The sequence below is a fragment of the Leopardus geoffroyi genome, chromosome A1 (assembly GCF_018350155.1).
Source record: "Leopardus geoffroyi isolate Oge1 chromosome A1, O.geoffroyi_Oge1_pat1.0, whole genome shotgun sequence".
Classification (NCBI taxonomy): Eukaryota; Metazoa; Chordata; class Mammalia; order Carnivora; family Felidae; genus Leopardus; species Leopardus geoffroyi.
Window position 1 is genome coordinate 52,667,606 of NC_059326.1, and position 27,140 is coordinate 52,694,745.

The 27,140-nt window shown below is 39.3% G+C and overlaps 1 long non-coding RNA gene across 2 annotated transcripts; it reads right to left on the reverse strand.

The window, feature by feature from the left end:
- Positions 1-14,181: 14,181 nt before the first annotated feature.
- On the reverse strand, positions 14,182-27,140 carry LOC123599006. Of its 2 annotated transcripts, XR_006712931.1 has the most exons (4): positions 27,064-27,140; positions 25,857-25,984; positions 23,724-23,894; positions 14,182-14,314 (listed from the first exon to the last, which is right to left on the reverse strand). It is a non-coding gene; the product is annotated as an uncharacterized LOC123599006 (long non-coding RNA). The 2 variants fall into 2 exon arrangements; XR_006712930.1 differs by lacking the exon at positions 23,724-23,894.

Here is a 27,140-nt window from a genome sequence, read left to right on the forward strand (position 1 = left end):
CTTAATTACCAAAGGTCTTTCTCTTCAAATACTTCTGCTGTGGAACCATGACTAAGCTTCCCGTTAGAAAAGTTCAAGAACCAACATCTAAATGCTCCCAGTACAGGCTCTAGGGTCTGGGCTCTCATAAATGAAAAATAAAAATAGGTGATGTGCTGGCCAGTAATGGGATGATATTCCTCACTCCACACTCTAGTAACTAAAGATGACATTGAAAAATCTGGGATGCTCTTAGAAAGGGGGCAAATGGGATATTGACCCATCAAGAGTTTGTAGACCAAATCCCTTGAAACCACCAGTTACACAATTTCCAGGTGATTCTCTTATTGGCATTGGCCGTGTCTCAGAATTTGGCTGGGGAAAGATGAGTTGTTCAACGTGAAGCTAATTTTGTTCTATTATAATTATTTAGAACTACAAATGTTGGGCATATATGCACCTGAGCAGCCAGTACAGTTTCCATCTACCTATTTCCTCCCCCTCTACTCTTCTTTCCTTCATCTACAAAATAGAATTATTAATAAGAGCACATGAGTTATGGAAGATAGTATATAAAGTTTCCAAATAGCATCTGGCACTACCCCTCTTTATTTCAATTCCAGTTTTCCTTTCTCCTTTTTTCCTCTTTCTCATTCTCCTATTATTCCTTCCTGGAAAGAAGCAAAGTTTAGCCACTGGTACAAAGAAAAGGGGGTTAGGTGACCTAAATTAATTCTTCTAGGAAAAACATTTAATACTAAGTGCCTATGAGGATGGCCTGGGTAGCTTAGTTGGTTAAGTGTCCGAGTCTTGATTTCAGTTCAGGTCATGATCTCACTGTTCATGAGATTGAGCCCTGTGTCGGGCTCTGGGCTGACAGCACAGAGCCTGCTTGGAATTCTCTCTCTCCCTCTCTCTATCCCTCCCCCACTCATCCTTGCTCTCTCTCTCTCAAAATAAATGAATAAACTTAAAAGAAATACTAAGTGCCTATGATTAAATAGGTATGGTAAAAGATCTTAGAGACAAAAAAATGTGAAAAATTTCCCCCAGAAAGTGTAGAGCAAATATCTGTTACAATGTAAATGCAAAAATAAAGGTCTGCACACGGTTTGGGGAGCTCAGAGGAAGAAACATCCTCAGCACTGTGACTCTGTGAGTTCTTGAAGCCCGGCGTGTCTCGTAAGCACTGATTAGGGAGGAACAGTTGCTTCATTTCCTTGTAACAACAAAGAAAGGTTATGGGATTTTGTTAGTTTTAATTAAAGAAGAATCTAAAAGGAAGGTTAATGTGAACCTGAACTGATCTCAAAGAGTAGACTTGCAGGAAAAGGTTTCCTGTGAGATTTGTTGAAAAGTGAGAGCAAAGACCCTAGGACCCCAGAAATTATTTTCATGAGCAGAATTTGCACAACCTCAGCTCAGTCAGGAAGGCCAGAATGGTGTGTTCCCAGAATTGTTCTTCCAGCCGTCAGCGCCATTTTGACATCCTTCAGTCATGGGGATGTTTGCGCTCGTTTCATTAGAAGATCACAGACCCACATCAACTCACATTTAGACAACAGAGCCCGGGGATGAGCGAACTCCCCTTGGGAAGAAGCCCCACCCCGAATATCCTGAGCCAGCTGTAGACAGCCAGTTTCTAAAGTTCAATTAAGGTTCCTCAGCAGTGAACTTGTTGTATGACCTTGAGTGAGTCACTTAATATCTCTTGACTATGTTTCCTCATTTGTACGATGGGGACAGAGATGCTGACCTTTCCCTCATGCCCACTTTGAGGAACAGCTCATTAGCAATCACAAAGTACTTTGAAAATGTAAATGCTGAATTATAATTTTAATCAACAAATTAACCTTGGTGCTTCCCACTCAATCACTCCCTCCTGGGTAAACGATCAAAAATGTTGGCTGACTCAGACACTTCTAGTCCAGAATTCACCCCACACACAAAACATGGCTCCTCCAGAGATCCATTAGAAGTCCTTTCCTGCCCCTGTCACCACACCGCAGGTGCTTTTCTACCACTGATCAGGACACAGGAACCCCAATGTATTTGAAGAGTATTCAAACTCGTACTTAACAGACACTTCAAGTCCAAGGAAATTATGATAAAGAAAGTAACAAGCCCAACCCCAGGGAGGTGTAAACTATATTTTCTCTGGGTTTGTGAAGGTTTTCAATTATGAAAGCATGTAATTATTAATTTATTTTTAACAAATATTTGCTGAATACTTAAAATGTTCACGTTAGAATGAAATTCTTTTATAGCTCAGCCAGTAGGAATCCTGTAGCAATAAGATCAATGGGCCAGTGGTCATTGGTAGCAAAGTAAAGAACAGTCTCATAGCCAGGGCTGGGTTGTAGGCAGGGTAGGTTGTGCAAACAGCAAGCCTCCACCGGGTGCGTGACGTGGCCTGGTCCTCACATCGCTCAAAGCACTTAGTGTCAAGCACGTCTTTGTAAAAATGACTCTTCATTTACCAATAAAGCAAGCAATCCAGTCCTGGATTGGATTCTTTTTTAAATTTTTTTGAGAGAGAGAGAGCATGAGGAGGAGAGAGGAGCAGAGGGAAAGAGAGAATCCCAAGCAGGCTCCACTTTTAGCACAGAATCTGACACAGGGCTCAATCCCACGACCCTGGGATCATGACCTGAGCTGAAATCAAGAGTCAGACGCTCAACTGACTGAGCCACCCACGTGACCCTGGATTGAATTTTAAGTGGACACTCCCCAATCTAGGAAAAGAAACATGCCAAATCCTTTGACACAAAATACTCTTTGAACTGAAACCAGAGGTGCTTCCCTTTGAGCTGAAACCAGAGGTAACTTGAGTCATAAACCCAACTAGAAATAAATGCCAGGAATATATCCCATTAGGGGAAGTTGCATACATACATTTACTAAGTTCCATTAATAGTTGCAGGTAGAATAAAACATAGAGTCTTCATTGAAGTGGTTATATTTTCTTTCAGGCTTAATCTGAGCCATTCAAGAGCTAGTGTGCTTACATGAGTCATTCGCTATTTCAACACCTATTATTAATTACAAAGCTGTTGTGGCTATACCTGTTATGGATTGATAAAATACAACCACCTCTGGTAGTTAGTAGATAGATTTGGAACCCAAGCACAACACATTCTAGCACTGTGATTTGGGGAATCACTCACACTCTCTTAGCTTGCAATTCCACCTTGATGAAATAAGAACAATAATAAATGCCCTTCCTAAACCAGGGCCATTGGGAGGCACTAATGGAATGATGTATGTAAAAACATTTTGTGAGCTATAAAGCACTCTGGGTTTAAAGGATGATGATTATGATTACTTCTATTAAATCTTCACAGAACAGGTGAATTTGGAAACCCCTCATTAAATGAATAAAAAGGGCACACAGATACTAGAACGGTGCCTGTAGATAGTAATAAATAAGCGTGGATTATCATGCATAGAATAATAAGAAAATAATATTTTCTTCAGATTATGCCTTTGATTAAAAAGATATAACTGGCTTCAGTGTACTTTTCACAGCTATCACATTTATGACCTTTACAATTAACTTCTAAAACATTCATATTTAAATGGCATAGCATAAAAATAATGGATTCAGAAAAATTACCATATGTGGCAAGAACAAAGAAAAAACCAAATACTTCTCTCTACCCCCAAAGAGTTTCAGAAGTTTCAGATTAATGAAATTCAGTACTCTCTCAGATGGTATAGACCCACAACAGACCCACAAACAGACCCACAAACAGAATATCATTTTTAAGAGACTCTAACTCCCTGGTGTCACCAAAACCTGTGGACCACTGCTACTTAACTGTGATGAGATACAGGACAAAATATAGTAAATGGGTAAATAGGCAGGTGAAATGCAATATGGATTTCTAAAACAGCCATCGAACAAGTTTACATATGTTAGCAAATATCTACATGTATTAGTATAAATTATTATGAAATAGTAAAATGACATAAAATAAAATGATATACAACAAACCTTATAACAATGTAAATTTAGTCCTTGGTTCATTTTCTTCTTAAAAATTATTTTTTCACATTTTCCTAAATACTTTTGAAAATATTCATGTGCCATCTGTTATTGATTTACAATACTACAATTTTTTTGTTTTATAAGCCTCTATTCTCTTCCGCAGAGAAGATACAGACTAATTTTTTATAGTTCTCTATATAACCAGCCTTCATATCTTGGGAGACATGTTTGGAGACAAGCATGCACTCAACTTTGCTTCCCCAATCTGCTCTCTTAAGAGACAGGGGAGATACAACGTTATGTCCTTGATGGCGTGAGTAGAACAGAATCGATCTCTCTCTCTCTTCCCTTCTCTCTTTCTCCCACCCCACTCCTTTCCGCCTCTCTCTGTCTTTAGGGCCCTCTGGAACAACAATTAAAGTGTTAGAAAAAAGCAAGTCTATTTTTCAAACATTTTACCCAAGGATTTTTTCTCTATTTATCTAACGGTGCATTCAGTGCATTTTTCTCTATTTACCTAACAGTGATTTGATGCATAACAAATCACTCCAATACTCAGCTTCTTAATATAACAAACATTTATCCTTTCATAGTTTTCATGGGTCAGGCATCTAGGTATGGTTTAGCTGGGTCCCTCAGACTCCAGGTCTCTCATGAGCTTACAGTCAAGCTGTCAGCTGGAATATGATCACCACAATCCCCAACTGGGACTGAAGGTATTAAGTTCTCTCTCAACTATTGTAGCCAGGCTGAAGATCTGCATTCCCCTTTGGCCTCAGCTCCTCCATATGCCCTATGGGCATCTCCATAGGACTGCTCACAACATGGCAAGTGATCCCGGGGAGTGTGCAAGAGAGCACCACAAAGGAGGCCACAGTCTCTTTATAACCCAACCTCAGAAATAACATCCCAGCATTCTTGCCATAGTCTAGTCATTAGAAGGGTCCAGCCCCACTCAAGGGGCTTATATAGCATTGCATATCATTCTTAGATCACTCTAGAAAATGCAAAACAGTGACAGATGAGTTTATTTCCTAAGAAACAAAATTAACATACTCAGCGTGACTAATTCCACTCATAAAATGCTTTTGACAAATCCAATTTTTTTTTCCCAAAAGAACCTAATTTATTCATTTCAAAATTGTTTCTGATCAAACCCCTAAACAATAGAGTACCTAAGATGTGCTAGGCACTGGGCTTGGTGCCGACTGTACAAAGAAACAGACAGCCTCTGCCTTCAAGCACCTTTTAATTTTGAACTTTGTTGTTTATTTCCAGATCTTTGAAAATCTTTTTAAATATTTTAGTTATTTGGATTTTGTTTTGTTTTGTTGAAACAAGAAATGATTACCCTTCTAAATAAATATGGAATTAATTGTGCCCTTCCAAAGAGCTTCAAAGCTCTTGAAGTGTCAATATCTCTCTGGATCTTAGATTCCCTAAATAAATAGAGATTCAGTTTACAGTTACACAAACTAACACATAAAAGAATTAGGCTGCCTGTCCTGTGCCACAAAGATAAGAAAGATAATGGAATAAAAGAATCTGTCTTAACCTTAGTGGCTATCCACTTCCTTCTTCACCAGGGATTACTGGCTTTCTCTGAGCTCAACAAGCCAGTTAGAATCATCATTAATTTCACAAAACTACTCATGTAGTTCATTTTTACTCTTTTACCTCTTTATCCCTTGACTTACTGTAATGTACCCCTTTCACCTTTTCCCTGCTCTGATCTTTGCATTAAAGCATTTAATGTTTGCATCATACAGTTGTTCCTTATCTCTCTTTCATTCCAAACACACTGTGCTTTACACTAAATCCTTGAGACCACCTTCAAAACTCCATGTCACATGTGCTTTTGCTCTTGAGGATTCTTGTTCTTTAGTGGTATTGTGATCAGGTTGGCTTTTATTAAATCTTAGTTGACAACAGCGTCTGTCCAAAGAAGAGAATTTGAGCTTCACCTCCATGCACACAACCAAGTCATGCCTATTTCAACCATTCGTATTAGGATTTGCACTACCTCCAGAGTTTTCTCCCGGTCTGAAATCAGATAATGGGAGAGTCTTCATACAAAGTAACAGTCTGTGAAGCAAGATACAGGAGTCCTAAGACAGAGTTGGCTCCTTAAAATAATTTAAGGGGAATTATAATAATATGGCATGCTAATAGTCCACCCACATAAAAGTGAATTATTTCAGTTATGTTTCTATCTATTTTAGTGTAACGGGGTAAAGGTTACAGAGCAAATAGTTAAAGAGTCTACTCCATTGATATTCAACATCTTCACGGCAATATAAAATGCCATACAAGACGCTTTTCTGGTGTTTGACATCACATCTGCCTAAGCTTGTAACATTGCTGGTCTAATTCTTAAGAATAAGCATTATGACTTTCAGGTATCTGGAACTCTGAAAAACTTAAAGAGAAAAACATTTTGGGAAAAAAGGATTACAAAACAAAGATAGTTGTTGTTCACCCAACTGAATTATATAAACACCACTGGATCCATGGGTTAATGACATAAAATCTAAATGTGTTATAGCAGTGAGTGGTCATAAGAGCATAAATTGCTGTCACTGACAATCAGGCAGTCTGGGACCTGTAGGGAAACCAGACGTGTTCATGGCTTCTACCGTGGTTAGCAATATACAATAAACAGCAAAAATGGGCCTCCAGAGGGAATCTGCAAAGGGTTGTAGACAGATGTTCTGAATCTTAGAGTCCAACAGAAGTGTATTTAGGTCAAGGAATAAGGTTGAACAAGGAGAGAAAGAGCAGAAACAGAATTTGTTGTGTGACCTCTAGAAGCTGTTTCAACAGAAAATTGTCTTGAAATGTGCTTTCTAAAAGAGAAATGAGATTAGTTCTGGACTACAGTTAAGCTAACATGAAAAATATGGATCTAAATGAAATTACATTGAAAATGTTGTAGTGTTTGAGAGTTCTATGACAGGGTCCACAGAAAAGAAATTTTTTTAAACAGAATTCATTGCCAACAGAACCAAATAGCAGTGTGGTTTTCTTAAATGAGGCTTGCTTTTATATCAGTTGTTCAGTTAAATTAAACTTCCTGAGAAAAGTCATTTTAATTCTTCTACATACCCTTCTTCTTTCTAATATCTATGCAAAGATAAAGAAATTGATGTAGCCAATAAAAGCATGAGTCACACTGGTATGACTGGGATTTTTTTTCCATTATATATATAATGTTATAGATATAATTATTTATTGATTTATAATATAGGTAAATATTTGTACTTGTAGCTAATTCTATTTTTATCTATTTTATACATATTTTTTCTATTAAATATATGTGTGTGTATATAAAATCAAAATTATGTTTGATTCTCCAGTGAGAATTAAGAAACATAGGAATAGAATCCTACATAATCTCATAGGATCCTAGGTGTAGTCTTGCTACTTCTGTATATTAGGAAACTGTTGTAATAGGTAATAATATTAATAGCTCAGATAATAGATTATTTAAACAATTATTCTAATAACTACATTACCAAATTTCCATCTTTTTCCTTTACCCCAACTTATCGCTCCCTTGTCCCCACTACTTGGCTCTCCTAACCTCTGTCTCAGACACAGTTATGACTCACTCCAGGCCAGATCGTCTCCCTAGACTGTGCTTGGTTTCTAAAACTTCTTCTAGAACTAAAATATTGGTATTTCTAGAATCTTCATCACCCCTACCCTCTAATCCTATCCACCCTTATCATGAAGAGAATGGGAAAATGACATAAGTTGTCCCCACATAGGAGAAGGTCCACGCAACTTCTCAGTATAGACAAGGCTCATCAAATCATATTCCCACTCATTCTCTCATCCATTTTTGGGTGGTCCGGATGAAGGATAGTTTGCTGATGCTAGGCTACTAACTCCGCAAGATTGGACCTCCTATAAAACGGAACCCATGTAGTGGTCTCAGGTTAGATTATTTCTGTTTCTGAAAAGTACACCAAAGAGTAGCATTGAAATATCAAAATATTACTACCATGCCCAAAGTGACCTACTGTGAGAATAATAAAAATATGTTTATACATGTGCACTATATTTCTACTCCTGTGTTTGGAGTCATGGAATTCAGGAAGATGAGGAAACAGTAAAATGTGACTTCAAAAATAAGGGCTGTTTATACCTCTTTGTTATAATGGGGATAAGAACTTAGTTTTCATTTGAAATTTTTGGAAAAGAGTGACACAACCAAGAATACATCATACCATATCAAACTAAAGTATGAAATTTTTGTAATTCAGTTATGAAGCTAAGGGCTACAAAATCCTTGAACATTTGAGGAAAAGTGAAAGAAAAAGAAATGGCTCCTATCAAACATCAAAGCTGAGCTTTTGCTACCATTTAGTGCAGTTCCCTCCCTGACCCTCGCTTTTTTTTAAAGTAAGCTCTACACCCAACATGGGGCTTGAACTTATGACCCGAGATCAAGAGTCTCATGCTGTATCAACTGAGCCAGCCAGGCACCCTGTGCAATTCCCTTTTGCAGTCCTAGTTTACACATTCTGTTGACCTAGTTTACCAGTTGCTTTCTTTTCTTTGGTAATAAGAAGAAAGGCCAAAGACAAAATCAGAGATAAGTGGGTGGTGGCACTTCATCTGGTGGCAGCAGTGTGGGCCATGGACAAGAGCTACAAGTCTCTGAACCAATGAGTTGTGCAGATGCCCAGTCTCCTGTTAACTTCTGCTTAGAGATTAGGGATGTTCATAAGATTCAGTAACATACTACTTCTAACTGACTAACTCTTGGAGTAATCTTCACGGTGAATTTTTCTTGCCATTTAGCACATTAGAAGAGACATTTTAATTTAATTGACACAATCAATCCACATGCAAGTGGTTAAATGTCTCTTTATTCTTAGTTCTCTCTTGGCATTTTTTGGGAATAAAGAATGACCTCTGCTTTCTATTGTTTAACATATGACTGAACACAAATACAAAACACAAATTATGACAAACACATAGTACTTATTCTAAATATGCACTGCACTGATTTGATTGTATTAATCTTCTAAATTCTCCTACCACCCAATAAAGTAAAATACAGCTAACTCTTGAGCAATGTGGGGGATAGGGGTGCTGTATAATTTTTTGCTACCCCCAAAATTAACTACCCATAACCAGCCTACTTGTTGACCAGAAGTCTTACCAATAAGATAAATAGTCAATTAGCACAGATTTTGTACGTTATATGTATCATACACTGTATTCTAACAATAAAATAAGCTAGAGGAAAGAAAATTTTCTTAAGAAAACCATAAGAAAAAATACAGTACTGTACTGTATTTATTCAAAAAATCTACATGTAAGTAGACCAATGCAGCTCAAACTTGTGTTGTTCAAGGGTCAACTGCATGTTATTACCTCCACTGTACTGATGTGAAAGGTGAAACATGGAGAATTTATATAACTTGCCCAAAGTTATATAGCTAATCAGTTGTGGATCCAGGATATAAACCCAGGCATTCTGATTCCCCAGTCTATGCTCTCATTTAGCATGTTCTATTTTGAAACAGTCACGTGTTACATGAATTTACAGGAAAAGAAGATAAATGACCTGGAGAGGTTCATGGATAAAATGGAATGGACTTAGAACTTGGCAAATGAAGAGACCATGGCCAGGCAAGGAGCAAGGAATTCTGGCAAGAGGATGAATGATAGGCATGGAGTGTCCCCGGGGGAGTAGAGAAGCCGATCTGACCAGAGCGGGTGGGAATGAGGAAAACTCAAATGAGATCATTAGGATGGAGAATATTATGGAAATTTCCAGTGAACATTTCAAGTGAAAACTAAATTCCTAAGAGGGTAAAGTTATAATTGAGTTAAAAGACATTACCTCAAAAATGTATTTTGTTTTATTCCAACGCAAACAAAGCTTCTGTTCAGGTATAGAGATCTCTAAATGATTGTTTCACAATTGACAGAGTTGAACAGGGGAAAATACTGTTTGCATACTGAAAGCATGTTTATTTTTAGGTAGCATGGGAGAATGGCATCCAAGAAGCTGGATTTTTCAGTACTGACCCACAGTGCATTTTGATCTGGATTCCATCTTTGTGCTCTCTGACCACTAGAGATATATCAAACTTGTATTTAAACTGAATTGGGTTAAAGCCATGAGGCCTGCCTGAAGGAAGGCTTACAGAAGGAAATTTTCTCAATGCCGCCTTTCTTTTGAAAGCTCACTCCTAAAGGGAAATCAGCCGAGAGGCAAAGAGAAATTGTGGCCTCCCTGCCAAAAGCAGAAAGGGAGGTGACGGAGGAGAAATAGAAACACATCCAAACCAACTGTGGGGGAAAATGGGTACTATGGACAAGTTTGCCAAAAATAAGAGTGAAGCTTAAGAAAGCAGGGGGTCTCAGTGGGTCACCAGAAAAGTTAAGCAAGAGGGTGGAGTAGGCTGGCTCAGGAACACGGCCAGACTACTGGAAGGAGAAGCGGGAACAATTTCATAACCTCTCAATCTTTCCAACTTCTCACAGTGTTCTAGAAAAGAGAAAGTGTGCTTGATAAGAATGATTTATCGAGCAATTATCTCTTTCCGCCCTCAGCTCTCTGGAACTGGACAGCAGACAAGTCTGGTGACTTATATTTGTGGAGTTCTCCGGAACAGCTTCCTCTCAAGGATGCACAACTTTCCAGTTAGTCACAAGGCAGCTCTCCTTTCTGCACGTTTCTGTCATTTTAACTTCCCCTTCTCTGTCCCTTTCTTGGTCCTTGCTCATTCCCCACTGATTTAGGATTGTTTACTGCACCCGCCATTAGAATCATTGCTCCCCCCCCCCACCCCCGCCCCTGCATGCTTATCCAAAGCACTTGCTCCCTTTTTGCTTCTCCCACCGTTGCTATATGCTGTTCCCACTCTGTCTGGACTGCCTGCTCCACAAGCAAACGGGACGCCTGGCGCCACCCCCTCTGCCCTCCCTCTTCCTCTAGCCATGCTCTCTGGGTTTTCCCTTCGTCTCTGGGCAAATGCCCTACAAAAGGAGTCTTCCTGGGTTTCTCTCCACTAGTAGAGCTCTTCACACCCCAGAATCTCAAGTCTCCACTTACTCCTGTCCATCCTGGCTTCATAGAACTGCTGTGGTTACCGCTGACAAGCACACGGCGGGAGTGGGGGGGGGGGGTAGGGTGGAGCAGGATCTCAGGGGAAATTGTGCTTTAGGTTCAGTAATTACTCAGGTTTGATTTGGGTAGCCTTAAAGTGCTGAAAAGTCTGTTTCGACTAAACATCCTACAGTCCCAAATGTGGTGAGCCGGTCTCGTTTTTCATCTGCTGTCATGGTTAACTGGCAACTTCCAGGCATGGGGTGACTGTCTGGCACCTCAAGCACACAATTACACGCAGACAATTACATAGAGAATGCCAACAGATTACAGACCATCAGGTCGTGTTTTAGCGGACGTCTTCTAGCAGGGAATGTGTGCCACCATCTTAGATCAATTGTGGCACATTGTTTATTTCAGAAGCTTTGTCCCAGAACTGTTGGGCACCTGATCATTCCAGTGTTTTCTGCATTACAAAGTTGAAGGAGAAACAAGTTTGGGCTGAGTATTCTCAATCACCAGTGACTCAGTGACAGGTACCAAACTCATTCCACTTAAGACTGCAGGGTGAACTCAAATTGGGGTCCCTGAAGAGAAAGATGGGATCCTTTATCCAGTGCATTAAAGGAAGCATTTCTTGTTTCTATTAAACAATCAGGAAAGGAAAGATCATGCAACAGCGGGAAGAGCACTGCAAATATCAGGGTTACCAGGAGTCACCCAGAAACCTTTAAAATAATTTAAAGTGGTGATAGAACAAGTAACACAGTGTGTTTCTATTGATGCAGTAATCCTTAACCCTTGAACTTAACTTGTACTTGCACCAAGAAGTCAGTAGAATGGTTTCTAGTTGCTGTACCAAGGCAATTCCCCATAGTTTAATTGATTGGGAATGGTGCTGATTTTCTCATTTAAATTGTCCACAAAGCACTTAAAAAAAATGCGACTCTTTGCTGGAATTATTATTCTATGATAATAAAAAACAGAGAAACTAGTAAATGGATCAAGATTAATACTGCGCTGTGAGATCTAAATACATCAAAGATAGATGGATATATCAGAGCTATGATTTCCTCAATTCTTTGCAAGGTAACCAAAGCAATTCCAAGAAGTCTTACTTTATTAGAAATTGGATTTCTTAAATATTATCTAAGTTCACAGTGAGCAGACAGCTACCTTGAAAGTGGGGCTAAGAGAAGATAAAATTCAAAGGTTTGAAAATAAGTAAAGGAGAAGCAAGATGCTTTGAGTCATTAACAGCACAACGCAGGCACATAGAGATACAAAAACAGCTAAAAAGGCAAGGACAAAATTAAACAGTAATGATGATTTATAGTAAGATACTCTGAGACATGACAGAAGTCTCAGTACACCAAAAGGAAAATCTTGTTTGCTCAAATTATTTGTTTCTTCTGTCTAATGAATGTAATTCTAATATACAAGTGATAACACTGGCATTTCTTTGAAATGTTGATTCAGTTTAATTATGAAAATCACCAAGGTATTTTCTAGCTGCTGCATCACTCCCTGTACTAAGATTAATCACATCAACATCATTCATTTAATCTTCAAAGAGGAAGCAGTTGTCCACAAAAGCCTTCAAATAGCTTCATTAGTGCAATTTTTCAGTCTCAAACACTTAGCTGGCAGCCTATGATTGAGAGTAAGGTCATTATATTCATCTATTTCCTAATCTAATTTTTTTAATGTTTCTACATTTAATGTAGAAATGTGCAAGTGTGGAGTTTTTGCCTTCTCTTTGTTTGGCAAACAGCCCAAAACGTGAGGAAAATATGGATTGTGATTGACAAAATATTTGGTTGCTGGGGCTTCAATTCAAGAAATGTAATGTGGCAGGCCCCAAACTGGCACATTTTCCCTTTTGGGGTTTGTTTAGTGTGAAAAGGGCCGGACCTAGAAGTGTCATGTTTTCTTGTCTCTTACAAAGAAAAACTTGAACATGAGAGACATTCCTTCCATTCAGGAACTCCAGTTAAAAGAGACATCACAAATAAAATTTATTTAGTGTTTTAAAATGCAAGATGGATTTGATATTTAAAAACAGAAATGGTCAACCTCACTTATGTTTCATTACTAAAACCACTTTTAGCATCCTTCCCTTTGTTAAGAGCATTAATAATTTCTTCCCCTATTGGAAACCAATAAGCATCAGAGTCCCATAAAATAACACCGTAATAATTGATGCATTGATCAAATCACAGTATCAATCATTTAAAAATTACCAATGCAATCAAAAGCATTCTCAGAGACTTAGAGCAGAGCCTGGAACCAACAGGGGTGTGGCGGTTGAGTTATTTGTAATTATTGTACCTACTTTGAAGTGTTATAAGATGTGTCAGAAAGTAAAATTTGCTGAGCCCTATTACCAAGAATCAAAACCTACTAACTGCTGCTTTAAACTCTGCATCAAGAAATGATTTATTTGACTCCTGACTGGTCCACTTGCAGAAATCATTGCATTGCAATATTCAGTGACTGTGCAAAGGAGAAGGAAAGCATAAATCATGCAAAGACATTCTCAAGTTAATATCTGGGGACCATATGATGCCAAATTTTTAAGGCAAGATCTGCAGATGATGGGACAAATAATAGATGGGATAAAAATGCTGTGGGTAAAGGCAAAGGATTAGGGCTTTTGGTCATGAAAACAGTTCAGAAGCACGCAATGATCTGCGGCAATTATACAAATTTTGTTTCCACAAATGACATATAGACGATTACTGTATTTAAAGTACTAACTTCTTTTAAACTGCTTTAAAATAAAAACTATAATGAGTTTTTGTGGAACTAAATTCTAACTGATAGGACATAATTTTAAGATAAATTATAAAGATCAGAATAACCCCAGCTTGAAAAAGCCAGTGTTGCCATTTGTCCAGCCACAGGTGAAGTCACCAGGATAAAATGCAACTACATTTGGCCTTTGAACAACACGAGTTTGAACTGCATGGATCCACTTACATGCAGATTTTTTTTTCAATAAATAGAGTACTGTTCTGTAAATGTGTTTTCTCTTCCTTATGATTTTCTTCATAACAATTTCTTTTGTCTAGCTTACTTTATTGTAAGGATACAGTGTATGATACATATAACATACAAAATATGTTACTCATCTGTTTGTGTTAACAGTAAGGCTTCTGGTCAATAGCCCTCTATTAGTAGTTCTGTTTTGGCTGAGTCAAAAGTTATATGCAGATTTTTGACTGAGCAGGGGGCTGGCGCCCCTAATTCCTGTGTTGTTAGCAGATTACCTGTATATGAAAGAGGAGCAAGAAATTGCATTATTTACAAATGTGCACGTTATCTACATATGTACATATATTACAATATGATGATCAAGAGAAAGAGCTTTGTGCATTCTTCACTCATGTTGTGTTAAACATTCAGCCAAATATACAGATAAGAAAGATAAACCCTGTTCTCTTGAGATGCCTTAACTCTGGTAGAAAAACAGGAACACAAACATATCTTTGTAACAGAAGGCAATGTGAGGTAAGTACCTAAGGAGAAGAAAAACATTACTAGGAATTCATAAGTAGGTTTCCTGGCTGAAAGATCAAGGAAGGCTTCATGGAATGACAACATCTGGGGTTCTAAGGATGGGTAAGATGTTAAAGGGTCAAGACAGGGAAAGAGAAGATTACATCTTAGAGTTTAAAATATTCTATCTACCCTTCCCAACATCTAATGCATATCTGCAGAGAATGATAAAAGTTCTCTTAACTTCACAAGCGTCAAAATGATTTTTTGTAACAATATACAAATAAACTTAGAAAGACTCAATGCTCATTCCAGTTGATATTTCTAAAAATGAGCCTAAAATATCCAGTTTAATGGTTCGTGTTAGGCAGTTAATCCAATTAATACAAAGAGATTAAAACAAAAACCAGTAAACCTGAGCAAGTGTACTTACAACATGTTTCGAAAAACAGATACATCTACTTTTCAAATAACAAAAAGAAAATTATTTTATTCATGTAAAATCTGGCTGGAAATAAAAATTATAATTTAGAGAAAATGTTTAAAACTGTAAATTATGTAATTTCATGGATTCTTTTATTGTTTCTTCCCTCCCAGCCTCCTTCCCTCTTTCTCTCTCAAAATATATATACATATACGTGTGTGTGTGTGTGTGTGTGTGTGTGTGTGTGTGTGCATTCCCCTCACTGAAAGCAGAGCATTCCTATGAAAGTTTTCATAAGCCAAACTGGTGTAAAGGAAAGACTCAATTACCATTAATCTGTATGGAAAATTTTTTGAGAGTCCCCAGACCCCAAAAATTACCTCTCTTAGATTTTTCTTATACCTTACGCCACGTCTTGTTAATGGACACACACAATAAACTGAGATAAAGCACAGATGTTCACAGGCACAGCTCAAAGGCTATGGCTGCTTGATGCTGAGATGCTGAGGGTGGTTCCCAGGGAAGGGGATTGGGGGTGCCGTTCTTGTTGCTTGGGATGCATGCTGCCTCTATAAGGGCATATGCAAAACAAACTCTGAATGCCATTTTTGCTTCTCACCTTTTTTCATAAAACAAAAATCTTCAGATTTCTTTTGGTTAGCAAAACAAGTACTAATGTAGGTCTTTCATAAAAGCAAAGTAGCATAACGTGGACCTTTGAAACTCAGGGGATACCTGCATGTCTGAGGTTGGAGGTGGAAATTTGCTAACAGATAAAAGTGGATCTCATCAAAACACTTGTAGTAACATAGAATCCAAATATTATTTAATAAAGAGCAGAAGATAAAGCAAATAATGAATAGAGCTTACTGAATCCATCTAATTCACAAGCACCTCTGACGTGCTTCTGTTCATTTAAATCATCATCTTAAAAGTAAGAAAGCTGTCTTGCAGTATTGGACAATATTGGGAAATCGACAAACCAAAACAGTCTCAGGAATAATAAATGTGTATTCCTGTTTGCCAGCATATAAAGGATAAATACAGGTGGTTTGACAAAATATGAAGAGTTCATGAAACAAAACTAATCATATACAAACTAATACCTAATCTGGGTCCTATTCTGGAATGTGTCTCACTAATATGAGAATATGCAGTGGCTCTTTTAACTGCAAGTAACTGAGAAGCCTCTTTCACAGAACTCTAAGGAGCTTAGAATCACCTTTCTGACCATCTTTCCTGTCTTCTATATATCCTCATAAAATATTTACTGTTCTTCTGAATGACCACTCTGATTATCCTTCGACTCCTTTCAGATTCCCTGATGATGTCATGGAAATGTTAAACCCATTATGCTAAGTTAGGACCTCCATCTGCAGTGACCTCTTGGCACAAGCTTCGAGGACAGCATGATATTTTTACATAAAAGTTAGTCTTCATTCAAATCCTCGAGGTCTGATCCTGAAAAAACACTGACAGCTCAATCAACCCTAATAAATACTTAACTAGGTCCATGGAAAAAATAATAATACAATTCCCCCAAAAAATCCATTACATATTCACAATTGAGTCATAAAAATGTCTATTAAATGTACAATTATTTTACCACATTTTTATTGGAAAACAAGCATTTATCCTAATTTACAGGTTTAACCCAAAGGTGGTACATGACATTCCTTTTCATTAAGCTATTAGGGGAGTGACGAGTGATGGCGCTCAGCTCTAATTATCTTTAATGTAGTGTTTCAAATTGATCATGCATAATGCAATTACAAATCATAATTAAATTAATTTGTATTGATTTAAGATTTTATAAGTTGTTAATAACTACAGTGTAGTACATCTATTTCCACGAGCTGACATTAATATTTTCAAATGCCAAAGCACTTCCTCCTTTTTTCCTCCAATTTTGTTCTCGTTAAAAAGTTCACAAACATACTGGGTGTTGTATGGAAACCAATTTGACGATAAATTTCATATTAAAAAAAAAAGTTCACAAACTTGTCACTACTTTACGGCAGGGAAAGCTAACTTCAAAACCTTACAAGTATAAGTCTGAGTATTTAAATAAGGTTTCTCCAAGAAATTATTTCTAATGCATTTTTAGCTTGAGGGTCTTCTACATTTAGAAGTATACATGTCTTTGAAACACCCTTGTCCTCCCCCATCCCCTGCCTATCCAGCCCACCACAGCTGCCTTCTTGGCTGGCTAGTAAGTCTTTGCACATCATACCAGCTTCTGATTGACTGACTCCCCAAAACCAATGGAAATGCAGAAGTCCTTTCTTCAGTATTACAGGGGGTGGAGAAGAATCTGGACGCCACTAGGAGGCTCAAGCAAACTTTAGCCAGCAACAAAACCCGGGGAGGTGGGCCTTCCTAGAGACTTCCCTGGTCTCCTCATAGTCACCACATTCAGGGAATAAAATTCCCTCAGAAATCTCCACACCTGAAGACAAAGTCCTAGTAGACATCTGTTCTAGTAGATGGCAGTCCAGGGAAAACCAGGAGCACCTCCTCCCCCTGTTTTTCTCAAGAACAGACGGGGAAGATGGGACAAGGAGAAGAGTAAGAAAAGAGTGGGATGGGTTAATGGCTCGAAAAGCCCCCAGCAGTATGTTTTTGTAACAGGAACAAATATTGAGCAAATTTGCCAATTCGGTCTGACCTGTTTTGTCACATTTTAAAAAAGTATTCCTTCACCTCCTAAAACTGAAACTGTAAATCCAGCTAGACCCATGGCATAAATCACAGAGAGACATAATCTCCTCTATCCATCTTCCACAAGCCTGGCAACTGGGGGAGGGTAGATGGTCGCTTTCATGCGGAAGGGTGGGCCGAGAGTTGAAGGGGATATTTTAGTGTCCTTCTCTAAGTGTATAAAATGTCTTAATATTCTATGAGGGGAAAATGAAGCAATCAGATTGGGGGGCGAGGTGGGGGTTGGAAATGGAAGTGAAATGTCTATGAGAAAGGCTCAGAAGTGAATATTATGGGTAGAGTTTCCTCATCCCAGCGCTCCTCTCTAAGACGGGTCAGTAACAGGCACCTACTAAGCTTCAGGAGTGCACGGTCATAGCAAGTTGAGGCCGGAAGTCCCCTAAGTCCCCTGATGGTCTTGGCGGAGCGCGAGGCTTGCTGCTCACTAGCGACCCCTCCAGCTCTCAGGGGGAAACAAGCCGATGCCCGAGAGCACCCCGACACTGGTCCCGGGCGCGGCGCCCAGCGCCTTTCCGAGGGTCGTCCCAGCAAGACAGTCCCATCCCGGAGCGCCGCAAGCCCCCCGCCAGCCCTGCCCAGCGTGCGAGCGGCTCCGGAGCCGCGCGCAGGGATCGAGTTCCAGGGCAGCCCCGGCAAGGGAACTCGGACACTTTCGAGAAGAGCACCCCTTTCATCACCGCGAGACAGAAGCTGATGTCTCGGGGATCCTGAGAGTAAACTGAGCAGGAGAGGAAAACATGCGAACACCCAACTCAGGTGGAACCGACGCGGGGCTCCGAGGAAGGGAAGCCCAGCGAAGAGCGAAGGTGGAAGCAGAGGGTCCAAGGGGCTCCTCCCCTGTACTGGCCACCTTAGGCTTGAACTCTAACGTGTGGGGTCGAACTACCGCGATGGTTTCAGATAAAAACAAGCTTGAGCAATACTTTCTCCACACATCCCCTAGTTATTGAAAAGTACACACACACACACACACACACACACACACACACACACACGCCCCCCTTCCCCCACCCCCCCACCTCCCTCCCACTCTCCCCCCCGCCCCCCCCACCCCCGGGCAAGAAAGCAAAAGCAAAGGGGGTCCAAAACTTGACTGGGTTGCCAGGCCCAGTTCTTCCCTTAGCCGAGGTGCAACCCAGTCTACCCCTCAGCCACCTTGCCAAGTAGGCGGGACTGCATCCATAGGACACGCCACGTGGACAAATGCAAGCGTTCGTTTGTTCCAGGTTTCTGAGGCCTCAGCCCAGTCTCGTCACCAACTGGCAAAATCAGTTCTCCAGCCTGATTTCTGAAGACTTCTCTTTTGAGTCAAGCATAACAGAGGGGTTCCCGGTGGTGTCTCATTCTCCTCAACACTACACGGAAAAACTCCAATGGACCGTTGTTCCCTAGTCTAAGATTTCAGAAAGAATCTTGAGTTGTGAAGGGATCTTTGCATTAAAAGGTGCTGGACGGAGAAGGGGTAGGAGTGGGGCGGAACAAATATTTTCAAGCAATCTCCATACACATTGCTGTATCGAAGAGTAAAATTAATTCAGTCAACACATTATTTTCCTTAACTCCAAATACTCAGAAATGGAAATACGGATTTCCTTGAACTTGAGTTACAACTTGGCAGTAGACTCAACACTCAGATTCAACCCTGAGCTTGAAATGCCAGCCATTAATTCTCCTGTGTGCATTGTCCCTGGGATGGTGATGATGAAGCCCTACCCTCCAGGAATTAGAACATTTGTGGGGGGGGGGGGGGAGGGGGATTCCATCCATAGAATATTTAAGATTTAAAAAACAAGACTCTGGTTTTAATAAAGTCATACAACTGAGGCTGAATGTTAAGTGTTTGGAAAAAAAAGGTTTCGTATTTTGTGAGGTTTAGGGTGGGTTTCCATTTTTGGGTTTTTGGTTTTTTTTTTGGTATCGGTATGTGTGACTAGCAGGGCGGGTTGTTAAGTTTCCAAGCAGGAATCAGCTTAAAATGCATGGATTCTATTATATGTACAATTTAATCACAAGGTATTTAAAATAGACATTTCCATCTAAAATCCAATCAGAAATCAACACAGTTCCTCCAGGCATTAGATGATCATCTCGATTTTGCATTTGTAAACTGGGAGAAATAAATGTGACTTGTGGATACCAAGAGGTCAAGTACGGCTGCTCAAATATTTTTCTTACAAAATGACGGATTTATTAGACAAATAAGTAGCCCGGCTGATGCAAAACCCCCAGTGATTGAATTTTGACGTTAAGTCAACAACAACTCGAACTACATCAGTGCTTCAAGATTTAGTTATGATGGTAGAGATTACTGAACAAATAAGAGCCAGAAATGAATACAGATTTCTGAGGATCTGCCCCTGGCACCCTCTTCTTGACATTCTCCTCCATATGCTTCCCCTCTCCAGACTGTATTATAATTAAAGGACTTGCCTGTGCCTTGTGATTGGAAAATAACTTTAAAATAATTAGGCATATTTTTCTGTTAAAAGCAACAACAACAACAAAAGAAACAGGCTCAGAGAGAAAGCCAATTGAGTTTCATTATAAATTCCCTCATGGCCTGAAAGTCACCCACAATTAGGAGGGAGGGAGCATGCAGTGGGTGCTGAGTTTTGTTTTGTAAAGATCTTATTTTCATTAAGAATTTTGATAACCTACTCTCCTACCCTTTCCCCCCTTTCTCTTAAACTGCTTTCTAAAAGAATTGAGGGCTTGGGCCATGTTAGTATCCCACTCGCGGATCTGAATCCACTGCTAAATAATTAAGCCGACCGTAGACTTTCAGGAGTATTTAGATTTCACCTTTCCTGGGTCAATGGCTGAGTTTCTCCCCACAGCGGCAGACCCCGACCCCCCTTCCGGGGACTGGGGAGGGGGACTGGCCATGGTGCTGAAAATCCTGCGTGAATCTTGTGGGAAGGAAGGGCACTATTCATGAAGGATTTAGCTCGTCATAAAAGGGGGCTTAAATAATTGAGATTACATTTAAGCATAAAACAGTTCATTTCTCATCTCTTCATGGAGAAAGGGGCTAATCTGCTCCTAGTGTGAAAATGTCTTTTATTTATTCTATGTGGGACTTCCTTATTGCAGTGGAATTGGTGACTTAATTTCCATTTAAGTCTTCTTGAGCCAGCCAAGAACTCATTCCTTCTACCCTCTCTTTCTCTTATTCATCAATTTTCGGCCATAGTTTGTTCCCCCTATTCTATGGAACTGCTTATTTTGCAAGGATAAATCTACATTTGATTTTAAGGCTACATTTGATCAAGGGCTTGACACAATTTTTCTCTGTAGCTAGAAATTTGCTTTCTGGGTATCAAGGCACAGACTGCTAGAGGCAACAAACTGGTACCAGATCTTTATCCCAGATTTTATTTAAATGCAGTAATAATTGTATTCTGTAAAATAAGTTGCCCATCCAGGCTCCTCTCCCAGTCTGCCATATTCTCCTCCCACGTATGCATATACCCATAATTTCTACAGATGTTTTCATATGCTGGTTTTTAAAATCATCTATTGTATTAGTTGTTTTCCCCAAAAAAAACCTGAAAATACAAAAATTGCTAACCCTACAATAGTAATAGAATTCATAAGTAGAAAGAAATGTTTCATAATTATTTGCCATTCCTCAGGATTAAGTAATAAGTTGTGCAATTGAAGCCCTTCTACTACTTCTCTATTCTTCTTCCTTTTTTTAATATTGAATAGTATCTTCAGTCCAATAATGCATCTGTTTACAGTTTGCCTGAACTTGTTTCTGGATTTATATTTCAATATGCTCCTTAGGATGCAAAATTCCTGTCAAATTAAAGAGTGCTCATGTCTTGCCCGCTTCCAGCAAATCACTTGCAGCATCTAATAAATCCAGCTGGGGTTCCTTCCATAGCCCGATGCTGTTGAAATCATTATTGTCCTGCCTTGTTTCATGTCAGAGGCCTCTTCGCCTCATCTGTCATGAAACCAATTTCACTTTATTTACATCCATTTGCTAGTTTAATTACTGTGCTGATGAATAGCCTGAAGGAATTAAGTTACGAGTCTTTGGAAACCCAAAGCGACAGATATATGGGCTACCTTTTAACTACAGGGAAAGAAATGAAGGCCAGTGTGCATGCACCAAAATTTAAAGATAATAAGTGTTTCTGTCTACCCAGCTACTCTTGAAATTCAGGATGATCTTGTTTTTATGTATTCATCATCTTCTGGATGAAATATAGTGCTTTAGAACCTCTCATATTTACAGATTCACTGCAGTTCTATACAATACCATTCTCCATTTTTTAATGGTTTTTTTGGTTTTGTTTTTCCAAAAGAGTTACAGATGATTTTCCAGCCAAACCAAATAATACAATGTGCTGGTGTTTTGGCACTTCCAATGTTAACGTTTCCTTGTAACTGAGAACCTTACTTCTACATAAACACAAATAGGTGCCTCTGTAAAAATTAAGAATATTTAACATATCCAATCTAATATACAGCATAAAGTATTCCATTAATATTCTATAATGTAATAGATGACATTTATATACTTTTTGTTTATCACTGAGCACAATCTCACAAGTATCTTTTTCAATATATTTTTTAATCATAAATAAGAGCATTCTGCTCTCTTTTTTGCAAGTCCAATATAATAGAGTCCTATGAATCTACGTTAATGACAGATGTTTTGTGATACGGATGTATAATCTATGCTTTAAAATATATATATAAGTAGTCAATCATTTGCATATATATTTTAAAACCTACGATCAATAAACTTTTTGGTCATTCCATTATACTATAAATTAACACTGTAAATAATGCCTACTAATCATGACATTAAAAATCATTTTCAAGGGTATCCTTTCCTAAATTTTATAATTATACACTTTGAAACTTAAAATTGATAATCCAGAATTAAGTCCTCATATGGTTCATCATCATTGACTACCAATTAAAACAATAACAATACCTTAATTGATATTTGATTTTATATTTTCTGTATCCCCAGGTAGCATCACACATGAAAACAATGCAACTTTTAAATCTAAGTGTCTATATGTTTTCCTTTCATTGCTCTGTTTGTGATTTTAACATCAGCACTTTCATGTTAGTTTATGGCACATGAAAAATATATTCACCATTTCAAGAAAGAATGTAATTTTTTTCTTATAGACTCAATGTTTCATTCACCTGTAGCAGACTTACTCATCTATACCGTCTCCACGTTGAGGACATAATTACTTCTAAGGTTGTGCAAACTTTCTAAACTATTTATCTAACTGAAATTTGTTTTTAACATTCAAGGACAAGAGATAGTTCTAAACAAAGCAGAAATGAGAAAGATGGGAGTTTTAAATACTTTCTCATTTCCTCTCCCCTTAAAAGAATTAAATACTTTTTGTACCCTGTAGACTCTGAAGTTTCATTGATCATAAAGCCCCCCTGAAGAAAGGGATAAAAATGTAAACACTTTATATTTACTCTCAGAAGAACTACGGTGGTGAAAACTCTACTGTATACATAGATCTATATTAATAAATTACATATTCATTACAAATGCTCCAGGTGCCTCCCTCCACACCCCCTGCCGTCCCCTAAACACATATTTGCCCCATTCCCCCTCCCCCTCTACTTTTAATAAAGCTCATCTACAAAACAACCTACATAACAAAACAACATTTTTTTGTATCAAGTCTTTCTTATAAAAGTTTTGCGATAAAGGAACCCTAAACAAGATCTTTCAGATGAAATTCCTTTCTAATAGAGCCAGATACTCTTTCATTTCTTCTAGCAGAGATTTATGAACAGTCTTTAACTCGACAGAAAAAAATTTGCATTGGTTGAATCTTTAGCTATTTTTATTCATTTTTTATAAAAGAAATGGGAATGATGGGGGTTTAAAACGCTTTCTCTACCCCTCTTCCCCTCCCCCATTGCTCTCATTCTCCCCCTTTCGAAGACCCTCTCCTCCCTCTCCAGCTCTTTTTGATTAATAGATCCATGTGGCTAACGGCCTGACATATGGTGTGCGAAGCAGCTTGAGATAGTACCTTAGGCATCCCCTACGGCCATTAACATATTAGGGGCTTATGTGCAGTCAGACAGTCAGACCTCATCGAGAGCCGGCGTTTTCAGAAAGGCTGCACCCCAGAGCTGTTTGATAGAGAGTTTCAATAATGCACCATTCTTCAATTTTAAGCATTGCTTCTAGTGCTGAAACACTGGGACAAAACCAGAATAAAGTTTAGAAATGAGACTCAGTTACATTCAACAACAACAGTAAAATTGTGCCTACATCTGTTTGTACATGGATATGCACGTGGAGATACAGCTTCAAGCTCACAAACACACGTCAGCTCCTGAGTATTATCAGTAAACAGGCAGCGTCGTCTGCCTGGATTTATTTTGTTTAAAGATTTATTTTGTTTAAAGTCCTCTTTATGCCAAAAATACTAACAATGTGATTACAGAACAGTTACTGATAGGGATGATAAAGCAAAAATAAAATACAGTAGAATGTTTAAGAAATAAACTTCTCTGAATCATGTAGCTTGATGCTTTTCCCTCGTAGAAGAACTTAAGTGCATTTTTACATCTGTAGCTTTGAAATAAGAAAAAGAGGAGGAAAATAATGAAAATTTTAACTTTAAAAGATGTGATAATATTTTAGATACATTTGCAGATCAAAGCTCTTGGAAAGGTAACTATTCTTGCTCTACAAAACCTGGAAGTTTACAAACAAAAGTCTTGACAATAACTCTGAAGGTGGGGAAAGCCTCTAGAAGATATATATGTGTGTGTGTGTGTGTGTGTGTGTGTGTGTGTGTGTGTGTACACACACACACATATACATCTGGTGAGGGAGATGATATACAAAATCAAAGAAGGCATCCCACTTGAAGCTTATTTCATTCACTTTAACGGTTTAACGGCATAACTGAAGCTAGAAATTCGCTTTACCCAACGTTCTTATTCCAGCCTCCTGCTGATAAACCACTGTACCCCTTTTGAACTGTACTCTGGCTGTTTGCTTGGCAAATAAATGCTGTTCCGCCCTATTAAACCTTTTAGGTAGTTTCATCTTCTGATTTCTCAAATACAGAGCTAATAAGGAGGTGCTTTGATGCTGTTTTACTTTCAAACTATAGCCTCGAGGCGTTGAAACGCGCGAAAGGTAACCGAAAAAGTAAATTGCCACGAGCAAGGCGCACCCTCCCTTTCAAAATCGCTCCGACCCTGTGCAGTGCACTGCGTGGCAGCCGAAAATCGCCTGTTCCTGGGCAGAACTACGTCCCGTCGGCAGCCCCTGGGGTTCTGAACCCGCGCCACGTTACCAGGGGGATGAGGAGAGGGGGATGCACTTTTAAGTTTAAAAGCCCTAGGATCCCTTGGGGGAAGAGAAAAGCAGAGGAGGTAGAGACTGGAAAGCTTCTCAAAAGTTGATTCTAGGCAAACAAATATCAGATGGGAGTGAAGATTAAGATACAACAACTTGTTCAAGCAGCTAGTAATAAAACTTTTGCATGAGGCGTGGCGGCGATGCGCAATAGTCTGCTCACAGGGGCTCAGCCCGCTCTCAAACACGGGGCTCAGTTTACACTTTGGAGGGAAGACCCCCGCGCGCGTTCATGCCTCGCACACACTTGATTCTCGGAGGCACGCGCGCGCGCACACACACACACACACGGACGCGCGCGCGCGCACACACACACACACACACAATCCCTTAGTTGAACATAAGCAAATGAAACAATCGAAACATATCTGTTTTCTTTAAAACTGGGAAGAAAGAGACTCGCTCAAAGGCGTTTCATTTCCTCTCATTTAGGTACATTTTCAGAGGAAATGCACGCCCCCGGGAGATAACTCTCTGCCCAAGTTAAATAGGTCCTACCTGCTTTTTAAAAATGCCTGCATTTCCATTGCTAACTCATAAAACGTATTTTAAGCAAGATAGTTGAGGTCCAATCTCAGCCTCAGAGCCCCTTGTTAAATTCTGCTTCTCTTTCTTTCTCTTTCGTTCATGAAAACGCTTTCGTAAAGTCGCATAAATGATCAAAATTAACATAAATCATTATTAGTTATTAGGATTTGCTCTAAATTACACTGTGAATATCGCACCAGCCCCATCTGCCGCCCCTGCTCTCGCAGCAATAGATTGCAGATAAAATAAATGTCCTTACCCCATTAGAAGGTTCCTGTCTCTGTAGCCAAAAGCCAAACAAAAGCAATAAATACCGGGCTTTTTCTCTCCACTATTCAGCTGTGACTCTTTTCATCAGCTCTTCCTCTAGAAAAGCTCGATAGCTGTCTGAAAATATTGCATTTTATATCACCAAAGGGCGATTAATATTGCATTAACTGTATTTAACATTTTTTAAGCACGAGTAATCTACAATGAGTTGGTTTCTGTTAATCGGTACCGGGGTATCAGAACTACTGCAGACCGCTTAAAATATCCGTATAAGCATATTATTTGTCTCACACTTTGTTTTGTTTTGTTTTAAATATACTGTTAGAGTGTAGCGCGCAATGTTTGAAGTGGAAGAAGCCTTGCTAATGGTCTGCTTAAAGTATTCTGACACTGACTGGAGACAGCCAGGTCCCTGCCTTCATTAAATGTTTATTGTCAACACTTGGCGGGGGCGGAGGGGGTACAGGGTGGGAAGAGACTGGTGAAAGTGTATTTCCTCGGCTGGAAATCGTCAACACTTTGTTTAATTCTGATCCATGCCTACAAAAGTTTGTGTACATTACGCTGCACTAAAACCAGGAGTCAGAGTTACCAAACTTTTGTTTGTAATTCATTTTACCTAACCAATGCGGGCAGTCTGTCTTCCTCCTCCCTCCTTCCATTTGCCACTTCTCTGTCCTAGCTCTCTCTTAGCATCCTTAGTTTCCCTTCTGGTCTTCCAATCCTCTTGCCTTTGTAAATCAGAGAGAAGCGACCTCCGGGGCATTCCGGCTTGGGGCTGGGAAGGGGACTGGGCACTTTTTGCAGGGGCAGGACGCTGAACGCACGAATTTGTGCTTTGCCAGCTTCTCTTGGACCGAGATTTTTCAACCTCCGTTTTGCGATCCAGGATTCTACTTAATTCTCCCGCACGGAAGCAGAGTGGCCAGGCTTCCTCGCACTCTGGGTACAAATCGTTGCCTAATAAACTCAAATCCATAACAGGGCTTTGATGGTGTACACCTTAACAACAACAACCAAAATCTAACGTCTTACTCCTCCCAATTATTATTTAAATGTAAACCAGTTTTGGAAGTTTCTTGGTGTTTTAAGGCGTCCAGTTGACTTAGGCAAACTGTGGGGAGGAGAGTATTTTTAACCTCGGTAAGACACTAGTCCCTTCCCTTTTCTCTCGGGACATCTTCAAAGGCACTTACATGGCGGGAGAGGACCCGAGAGCGCCTAATTACCAGCTGCGGAACTCCAGCTCAGCTCGCGACAGGAACTAGAGCAC